Here is a 9,494-nt window from a genome sequence, read left to right as displayed (position 1 = left end):
TTTAACACGGTGTTAGCCCTTTCCAAAGCACAGACTCTCGAAGGAGTGTAGGCTGTCTGTGGGAACAGACCACAGGTAAACCTTAGGCCCCCGTGAGTATTCTCTGGTGTTTTCTCAGGAGAAAGATGAGGCTTCCTAGTCCTATTGAGATTCACAGTCTCCGAAACCCACAGGGGCAGTTCTACTGAGTCCTCGAGGTCACTGTGAGTCAGAAAATACTTGATGGCAGGAAGAGATTTTGGTTTCGGTGTGTCCTCTGTTTGGCTCGAGCATCTGAAAACACCCCTCTTTGTGCACAGGAGGACTTGAGATAAAGGCCTTAGTAAAATACTAAACGCCACCCATCAAAATACATGTAGAAATAACCTACAGCCCCATAATAACGCTATCCAATTTTGGTCTTGAGAGTCCTACGAGGAATTACCCTTATTGCTTTTTTAACCCCAACCTGCTTCGTTTGGGACGCGTGAGAAGGAGAAATGAACAGAATCCATCCCCTAATGTTAAGGTACCAGCCCATGCTTGATATAGTTGATGTGATTATCATCACGTCACTTAATGTAAACCTTAAAAATAAAGGCAACATAAAAGGGTGCAGTGTTGATTCCATACAAAAGGCAGCATGTCTTCACAGTGCCCGTGAAAAGAGAAAGTCCATTCCATCATGCCACTCAGAGGGGAAACCACTTAGGGCAGCAGCCGTGTGGTGGATTAAAAAGCTTTTTTGTCACATATAAAGGTCACTGAGGCAGTAAACTCCTGAGAGGGGAAGACAATGCATTTTACGCATGAGAGGCACCGCCTGAACGGAGACAGGTTGACCATACGAATATATAATCCTGTCTGAGTAGAAATAGACTCAGAGACATCATTTGCAGAATTTAACGGTATAAAAAGGCCCCATCAGAGGCAATGAGCAAGTTTATGCCTGACCCAGATGTCACCGGCAGACAAGTTTCCTGGGGACTCTCTCTGAATGCAATAAAATTTCTACATTGCCTTGCCTGAGACCATGACTTAAATCTAGTGGCTTTTAGTTACAGAGAGGTGGAAGGCCCACGGTTGAGGAGCTTTCTCAAAGCAAAAGGAAACCCACACCCTTCCTTAATGGGTAATCTCTCTCTTTTTTTCCCCCCTGCAGACCAGACGCATCTGACCCTCAGTCACCATGTAAAGCAGAAGAGAGCGCTAGCATTTATGTTAATTACTAACCATGTCTACAGGTGCTAGGCAGTCCAACAGAAAGATCTGATGCAGGAAGCTGCTTGTCCCTTAATTTGCTGTCCCAAAGCGTCCCTCTGTTCGCTAAGTCATCAGACTCAACTCGGTATATAGCCATGCGGGTTTAGTGAGGGAAAGGTAATAGGATTCCAGAAAGAAAATCCATCAGCTACCAAATTGCTGAGGCAGGCTTCCAGGGCCCAATTTTCTCCTCTATGCTACCGAAACAGAACCATTATAATCCCAGAGTGTTACTCTTTCCTGCTCATCCCGGTCTACAGATAAGGCATGTTCCAAACCTCATCAAAACCACCCATTTCCAACCAAGCCAGGTATCATGGACCAATTCTCTATTGCACCTGCTCTGGGCCTGCCCCCTTCTGCAGCTGCAGCTCTGAATTGGATCAAACTCAAACTGCCTTTAGTATGAAGGGGGGTTTACAAGCCACTGCATGTGACTGCACTGGTGATATGCACACTGACAAAACAGTGGCCGTAGACATATTCAAGCATCCATAAAAATGCTGGGATTAGAAAATCAAATGAGCTGAATTAGAGCAAGCTGGATCCTGGGATTTATGGGTCTTAATCACATTGTAATATCTCTCTGATGAGATACTTAAAGGTAAGATACTTACATTAATCTTTAGGATTCTTTGGTTGTACGCAACAGGAGCAGCATCTGGTTATAAGTCATCAGAAAAGGAATCGACTTGAATGGGAACAGACAACCTAATGAATTAAAACACCAGTGGACTGAATTCAGAAAGACAGGCACTAGGAAAGTTCCTGGGATAAGATCGGAGGAGCTGCTTGATAAGTCTCGGGAGAGCAATAGTTTTCCTATTGCAGGGTTGCCTGGTTCATGGAAGCACTCCCATTATCCTTGCTTAACTCCTACAGGTCCTTCACGGCGAGCATCCTTGAGAGAGGATGGACTGCCCCACCAAGGTAGCACAAGAAGGAGAGAAAATTCTCCCAGTTGATGGTAGCATGTTTCTAAATTGAGCATAGATGCTGGATAGGGGGAACCGATTACAAGGATCTACATGTGCCCTCCTCCCTGGGGAACCGACAACAGAGAAGGGGGTGAAGGGAGACTCCGGATAGGGCAAAATATAACAAAATAATAATCTATAAATTATCAAGGGCTCATGAGGGAGAGGGGAGCAGGGAGGGAGGGGGAAAAAAGAGGACCTGATGCAAAGGGCTTAAGTGGAGAGCAAATGCTTTGAAAATGATTAGGGCAAAGAATGTACAGGTGTGCTTTATACAATTGATATATGTACATGTATGGATTGTGATAAGAGTTGTATGACCCCCTAATAAAATGTTTTTTAAAAAAAAGAAAAGAAAATGATTAGGGTAAAGAATGTACACATGTGCTTTATACAATTGATGTATGTATATGTATGGATTGTGATAAGAGTTGTATGAGACCTTAATAAAATGTTATAAAAAAACCAACAATAAGCGGTACCTCAAATAAGAAATCTACAGTTATCATTTACCATGTGAATGAGGAGGATTCAGAAAGCACCTGCTCTGCCCAGCCCTGGACAGGGTACAATGAGCAAAGAGAGGCAAGATATGGTCTCTGAGATTTGCAGCTAAGAAGGAAAAAAAAAACATGCAAGGGACATCCCAATGACTGTTTTAATTCATAAATAATTGGAGAAAATTATGAAGCAGCAAAGGAAATAATTTTCAGATGTTGGGAACACAGTACTTGTGACATACCTCAGAAGGCCTTGACTATCAAATTCAGAATGCATGCTCTCAAACAACGACATCCAGACTTTTATCTCTATGGTGCTTTGCTGTCTCAGTGTCCTCGTCCAGGGAGTGCAGGCGCCTGCCTCTCTGATCAGAAGGATGCCCTTTATTCAGCTGTCACTTCCAAGGAAGTTGTCAGTCCAACAAAACGTTTTCTATCAAAATTTGTTTACAAGTCACTGCTCTTAGCGATCAGAATAAGGGGACTCTGAGGCTGCCCTAGAAAGTTTCACAGAGAAAGGGGTTAAGAAACAAATTTGTTTGATTCACGTGAGGACAGAGGAGAGAACATTTCAGAAAAATGGAGCCACTCTCCCAAAGGAACTGAAGTTGGCAGTTGCAGGTGTGTTCTGTTGTCGCTATCAGGTGCGGTTGAGGTAGTTCCAACTCAGAGCAAGACAGCGGTAAGCGCAGCCGGCCCTGCCCCATCCCCACAATTGGTTAATGGGTTCCCAGCTCTGCAGCCACTGCTGTCAGTCCCTCTCACTAACAGTCTTTTCCCCTGACCCTCCACTTTTCCAAGCATGAGGTCCATTTAAAGGGACAGGTTCCTTCGGCTAACACGTCTAAAGTACATGCGCAAAGCACAGGTCGGACTGAAAGGAGAACAGAACTAGCTCACCCACATTTATTGCAAAGACAGTGGTGATAGTCCCTTCCTTGCTGACTCACAGTGAGGATTAAGCAAGATCATGTCTGTGACACTCTGAAAGCAAGTTAAATACTACATGGTTGTTATGAAAATGTTCCCCCCCTGGGGATACCCAAAATACACTTTGGAGCCAATGTGTGGCACCCCACCAGACTCAGCTGGAAATCACTCATGAAGGTCAACAAACAGACCTGGAACTATTTATAGGCTTTCCTTTTGTTGTTATTGTTTTTTGTGTTGTTTTGTTTTTTGTTGTTGCTTTGTTGGGCTCTGTCTTATTTTTATGTTTATTATTGTCTCTGCATATCTATCTAGATAGGTGGGATAAACAATCTAGAGGAGAAAACGATGGGACTGATGGTTCCTGGGGGACATGGGAGGGGGGGCGGTGAAGGAAAGGAATGGGGTTGCCAACAAACCCAGGGACAAGGGAACAACAAGTGATTTAAAATCAACGGCACAGATGACTGGTGGGGGTTGATCAAGGGCAATGTATCCCAGAGGAATTACTGAAACCTGAATGAAGGCAGAATGTGATAGTGGAACAAGAAGAAAGTAAAAGAAAATAGAAGACAGAACTAAGAAGCAAAGGGCATTTATAGAGTTCTAAATACAGACATGTACATATATATAAATACATTTTATATGACAATGGGGAAATAGATCTATGTACATATATATATAAGTTAAATATTAAAGCAGCCAGACATTGGGCCTCTACTCCAGTACTCCCTCAGGGCAAGAATACTCTGTTCTAATAACCAGGCATTCTGTGATGATCACTTTCCCAACACAATCACTGAATACAAAATAGATGCATAAGCAAATGTGGTGAAGAAAGTTTATGGTACCCAACTATCAAAATATATGGCATCTAGGGTCTTAAAGACTTGAAGACAAACAAGAGGCCATCTAGCTGAGAAGCAACAAAGCCCACATGGAAGAAGCACATCAGCTTATGTGATCATGCAGTGTCCATGGGATCAGGCATAAGGCATCAAAGGCTCAGAACAAAAATTCATATCAATGTAAATGAGGGGGAGGGTAGAATGGAGACCCAAAACCTGTGTGAAGGCAATTGAACAACCCTTACAGAAGGGTCACAAGGAAGAAATGAGCCATTCAGGGTGCAATATAGCACTGAGGAAACATACAACTTCCTGTAATTTCTTTAATACTTCTTCCCCCCCACCCCAGCCCCCTGCCTATCAGGACCCCAATTCCACCTAACAAATCTGACTAGACCAGAGCATGTCTATGGGTACAAATCAGAGCTCATAACACAGGGAACCGAGGGCAGATAAACCCCTCAGGACCAACAATGAGAGTAGCGATACCAGAAGGGGAAGGGGAAGGTGAGGGAGAAAGGGGTAACCGGTCACAATGATCAACAGTTAACCCTTCTTAGGGGGACAGACAAGAGAAAAGTGGGTGAAGGGAGACAGCGATCAGTGTATGACATTAAAAAATAATACTTTATAAATGATGAAGGGTTCATGATGGAGGGAGAGGGGAGGGGGTTATGAGCTGATCCCAAGAGCTCAAGTATAAATAAAATCTTTAGAAAATGATGATGGCAACATATGTACAAATGTGCTTGACACAATGAATGGATGGATGGATGAATGGTGATAAGATCTGTAAGAGCCCCCAGGAAAATGATTTGTTTTTTAAAAAAAGAAAAGAAAGAATGAGCGAAAACAAATGCCAACTATGCCTTGATTGTTCATTTTCATTCTTAAGCAGAAGATGAAGCTAGATCTTGGGAAAGAATAGCATCAACTGACATTGCATGGCCAATGAGGGCAGGTGCTGACTCTGCTGTTCATGGGAGGGGCACATTGAATTTTGTGTAATGGGTGCCTGGAATAAGATGGAAGTAGTAAGCATCAAAGCGAAGGGAATTTGTTGACAACGTCGTCTGTCAGGGTCTGTAAAAAAGAATGTAGATGCAAAGCTTGTCCATCGTCATCTGCTGTTTGAGGCCCTCAGGTATGTTTCTATCTATTTGGCATTGAAAAAACAATAGTGCAATTAATATGAGACATAAAGTATTTTCTGTGTCCCGGCTCTTGTTTATTTAGGATCAACCTAGTAATGAGATTGATGAATCAAATGGTACTTTGGGATCAACCTAGTAATGAGATTGATTGATTAATCAAATGGTACTTTAGGATCAACCTAGTAATGAGATTGATGAATCAAATGGTACTTAATTTCAAACTATTTTTTTTCTTTTAATAGGGGAGAGCGCGAACGCAGTCCCCCATTACCACAAATTATGCAGTCGAGTTTCCCACATTTGGGGAAATCGCAGGAGTCAGCACATCTGGAGTGCAATGGATGAGCCTCGCCCTGGGCAAACCACCTTCGTGATCATGGTATCTCCCCTGCCAGGTAAGTATTTTATGAGGAAACCATCCACATATCATACTATTCAATAGTTCAATCATATTAAGTAGCGTTCAACAACCATTACCACAATCAATTTCAAAACATTTTCTTCCTTCTTGTACTCCTTCATATAACTTTCCTTTACCTCCCCACCTCCCTTGCTGTTTCCCACAGAAATTTTTAATCTAGTTATTTTCTCCATAATGTCACCCATCCTCGGTTTCATGTAGTGAAAACCTAGAAAATTACAAACAGAGAGTCAGGAAGGCAACTAATAATAACAAAATACAACAGAGGCAACTTCCATTTTGAAAAACAAAACCAGAAATATAATAACTGAGCTATAATATAATTCAAACTTTTAAAGGAAGCACTTTAACTGGACTGCACCACATAACAGTTCCAACAGCAGTATCCCCATACCTTCTCCAGCATTTATTGTTTTCTGTCTAATTGAACTATCCTGTGATTGATGGGGTGAAAAGGACTTCATCACTGGGGCTGGAGCCTTGGGAGCATAGTAACTGGTGATAATTGACACAATAGACCCAACAAAGACAATGTTCTGCATTGTAACTTAGTGAAAAGTTACTGGAGACTTAAACGCTTATGAATAGCCATCTAGGGTGCAAATATTGCTCCCTCTCATCCAAAGCAAAGGAAATGAATGAAAATTAAAGTCACACGGAAACTATGAGTCCCAAAGATGAACGGGCCATGAAAACCTCAGTCCCCATGGCAATAGTTCAGAAGAACTAGACTGTGGTCTCCCCCACGGTTGATTGCTCTGAATAAGAGCACAATAGAGGGTCCTAGATAGAGTGAGAAAACAATTATAGCCAATGGGGGATTAAGGAAACCTTCTAAAACTAGTGGCAAGTTCATGGGGCTCAAAAAACAATGGAAGGTGTGTTCCAGAACTCCAAAGCAACCCCAAACCACACTGCGTGGTTGCCAGGAGGGTATTGAAATCATTGAGGAGAAGCAGCAGAGAAAAGAGGGCAGTGCTACAGATGCTTCTTAAAACAGAAAAGAAACAGTGCCCTGGCCTCTTCCTCCAGCCTTCCCACACTGCAGACTCCCAGAAATCCCGCTCAGGGATCAACCCAGCCTGGAAGTCAGTTAACAAGAACACCTGAAAAATCCAGACTGTGTGTAGGACAGAGCTCACTGAGCAGAGCAGCAAAAAGCAAGGAAGACTTTCAAGGCAATCAAGCCCAGGACACAAAGCTTTTGAATTCCTTGCAGTACATATCAATAGACAAAGATGAGGATCTGGAACAAAGAATACAGGATCTGGGCAAACCTAGTCTGACTCTTGTTTCGGGCACAGATGACGGGAGACAAGATGTTCCCCTTGGTGAGGAGGAGGCTTTGGTTGGCAAGAAGCATAGAATCGCAGGGAGGTAAAGTTGAATTTCACCTTTCACAGATTTTTGTTACATAGCTGTGTCTGTATGGTTTTTCACAACCACCCACTCCAGTGGCCACACCTGCTTTCTGAACATTTTAATGTCATGGGTTAGTTTGCTGGCAGGTGCTCTCCCTACTCTCAGCTTTTGTCTCATGCTTACCTTTGATGGTTTATTAGTCTGTGGGTTTCATGACACCACGTTGGTTCCAACAAGAGACCAACTTAGGGGAGAGGAAAGCGATCACTGGAACCACCATGAACACATATGTGTTAAAACCATAAAAATATTTAAAGGATATGTTAGCCACTATTTTTTTCTTTATCTTTATTTTGTAATTGAACTAACAAACTGGTCGAATTGAACTTGACAGTTGGTTCCTTCATGGTTTTAACAATTTGTGGGCACAGCCAACAAGCCCTAGTGGTGCAATGGGTCAACCACTGGGCTGCTGGCCATGAGATGAGTGGTTCAAATCCACCAACTAGTCCACAGGGGAAAGGTGAGGCTGTTTCAGAAACCTTAAGAAACAGTTCACTCTGCTTCATAGGGTATCCACGAGTCAGAATCAACTCAATAGCATTGGGCTTTTGGGTGGATGGATATAACCAGAGAGTATGTCCTCCTTGTCTAGGGTATATAAAGCTGGTTTAAAGAAGACCATGGTCATGTCATTCCTCAGATAGAATGCAACTTTGCCAGCTTCATGGCGTTTACAGCCCTTGGTGAACAGTACATATAGGTTCATAGGCCTTGTGAACACATTTCCTAAACCAAAGAAATATTGTCAGGGACCTTCCATTTCTCTGAGACTTGTAGCTAGCATTTCCCAGAGAAGGGGCACAAACCAAAAGAGGGTGAATAATATGCAAAGAATAAGAGAGAAAGAGGTGTGTGTGTGTATGTGTGTGTAAGGGGAACTGATTCATACTTGGGTATGTATGTGTTCTTTTGTGGATATACAAGGGCAAATTCGATGAGGATATCATTTCATCCTAAGAACTAGGGTTGTTGTTTGGGTTTTTTTTCCACCCCAAGACTAAAGGGCACACATTTCCCTGGCTCAAAGGTTGAGCTAAATAATGTGTTTCTATTAGTCACCTGAGAGCCTAAAAATTATGACTGAATAGCTGGCCTGAAGCCAGACTGACTCTATAAGAATAATGGGAAAATTTTCCCAACCTTTTCCAAACCATAGGTCTCAAATTATGCTACAGGTCTTTGGAGGATCCATGCTCTTTGCTCTTTCTGTCCCTCTATATGACATTGGCACTAATAATGAGTTGTGTGTCCATGATTATACATATTATCTAAGGTCCAAAATTGCTTCAGCAATAACCTTGCATTTGTTACATATACTTTTATTAAAATCAAGAAATAAAATAGCCCAAGAAGAAGAGTGAAATTCTACCAGATTAATATTTGGGTCAATTTTCAGGTCACTTTCTCACGCAAAACCAAACAAAGCAAACCCTTGAAAATGTCTTTGATTCTTCATCTCTGCCCTGTAGAGTCTCCTAATGAGAGGTACACCGGCCACTAATCACAGTCCAGTTGCTCTGTTTCTTTGCTAATTTTACAGATTTAAGTTAATTTATTAATGAAACAGATGGGAACGTGGGCGTTTGAAGGCACTTTGCAGCTAGCAATAGGGAATAAGCCAATTCGTCACTCTTAGCTGCAAACCATCTGAGGACTTAATTGCGATCTGTCTTTAGAACTCAGAGCTGTTGTGTCACTGAGGTGTGTTTTCAAGGTGGGCTAATTGTTCCTTAGGGAGCCCATTCTCTGTCACTTCACTTGCTTCCCTGCCTGTCAGTGTTCTCCATCAGCCGTCCTCCCACGTGCAGCTCGACAGCATTACCTGTCTGTTCTTTCCCCTTGTCATCCATCTGCCCATCCACGTATGCATTTCTATCCTGCAGCGCACCAGGCGATGCAGACCCTGTGACAGCAGAGCCACATTAGTGCGAGCAGAAAACATGGGGCAACTTCTTTGGATTCAGCTATTTGCTACCCTCAGAAAAAAAAGTCAGTGG

General features: G+C 42.6%; 1 non-coding gene across 1 annotated transcript; it reads right to left on the bottom strand.

Moving 5' to 3' along the window:
* Positions 1-5,890: 5,890 nt before the first annotated feature.
* Positions 5,891-6,054, bottom strand: LOC142457510 (U1 spliceosomal RNA). The gene has a single exon (XR_012786235.1). It is a non-coding gene; the product is annotated as a U1 spliceosomal RNA (small nuclear RNA).
* Between the last annotated feature and the right edge of the window lie 3,440 nt (positions 6,055-9,494).

The sequence above is a fragment of the Tenrec ecaudatus genome, chromosome 9, assembly GCF_050624435.1.
Source record: "Tenrec ecaudatus isolate mTenEca1 chromosome 9, mTenEca1.hap1, whole genome shotgun sequence".
NCBI classification, from domain to species: Eukaryota; Metazoa; Chordata; class Mammalia; order Afrosoricida; family Tenrecidae; genus Tenrec; species Tenrec ecaudatus.
Note: the sequence above shows the minus strand (reverse complement) of the source record. Positions and strands in the feature narration are given on the sequence as shown.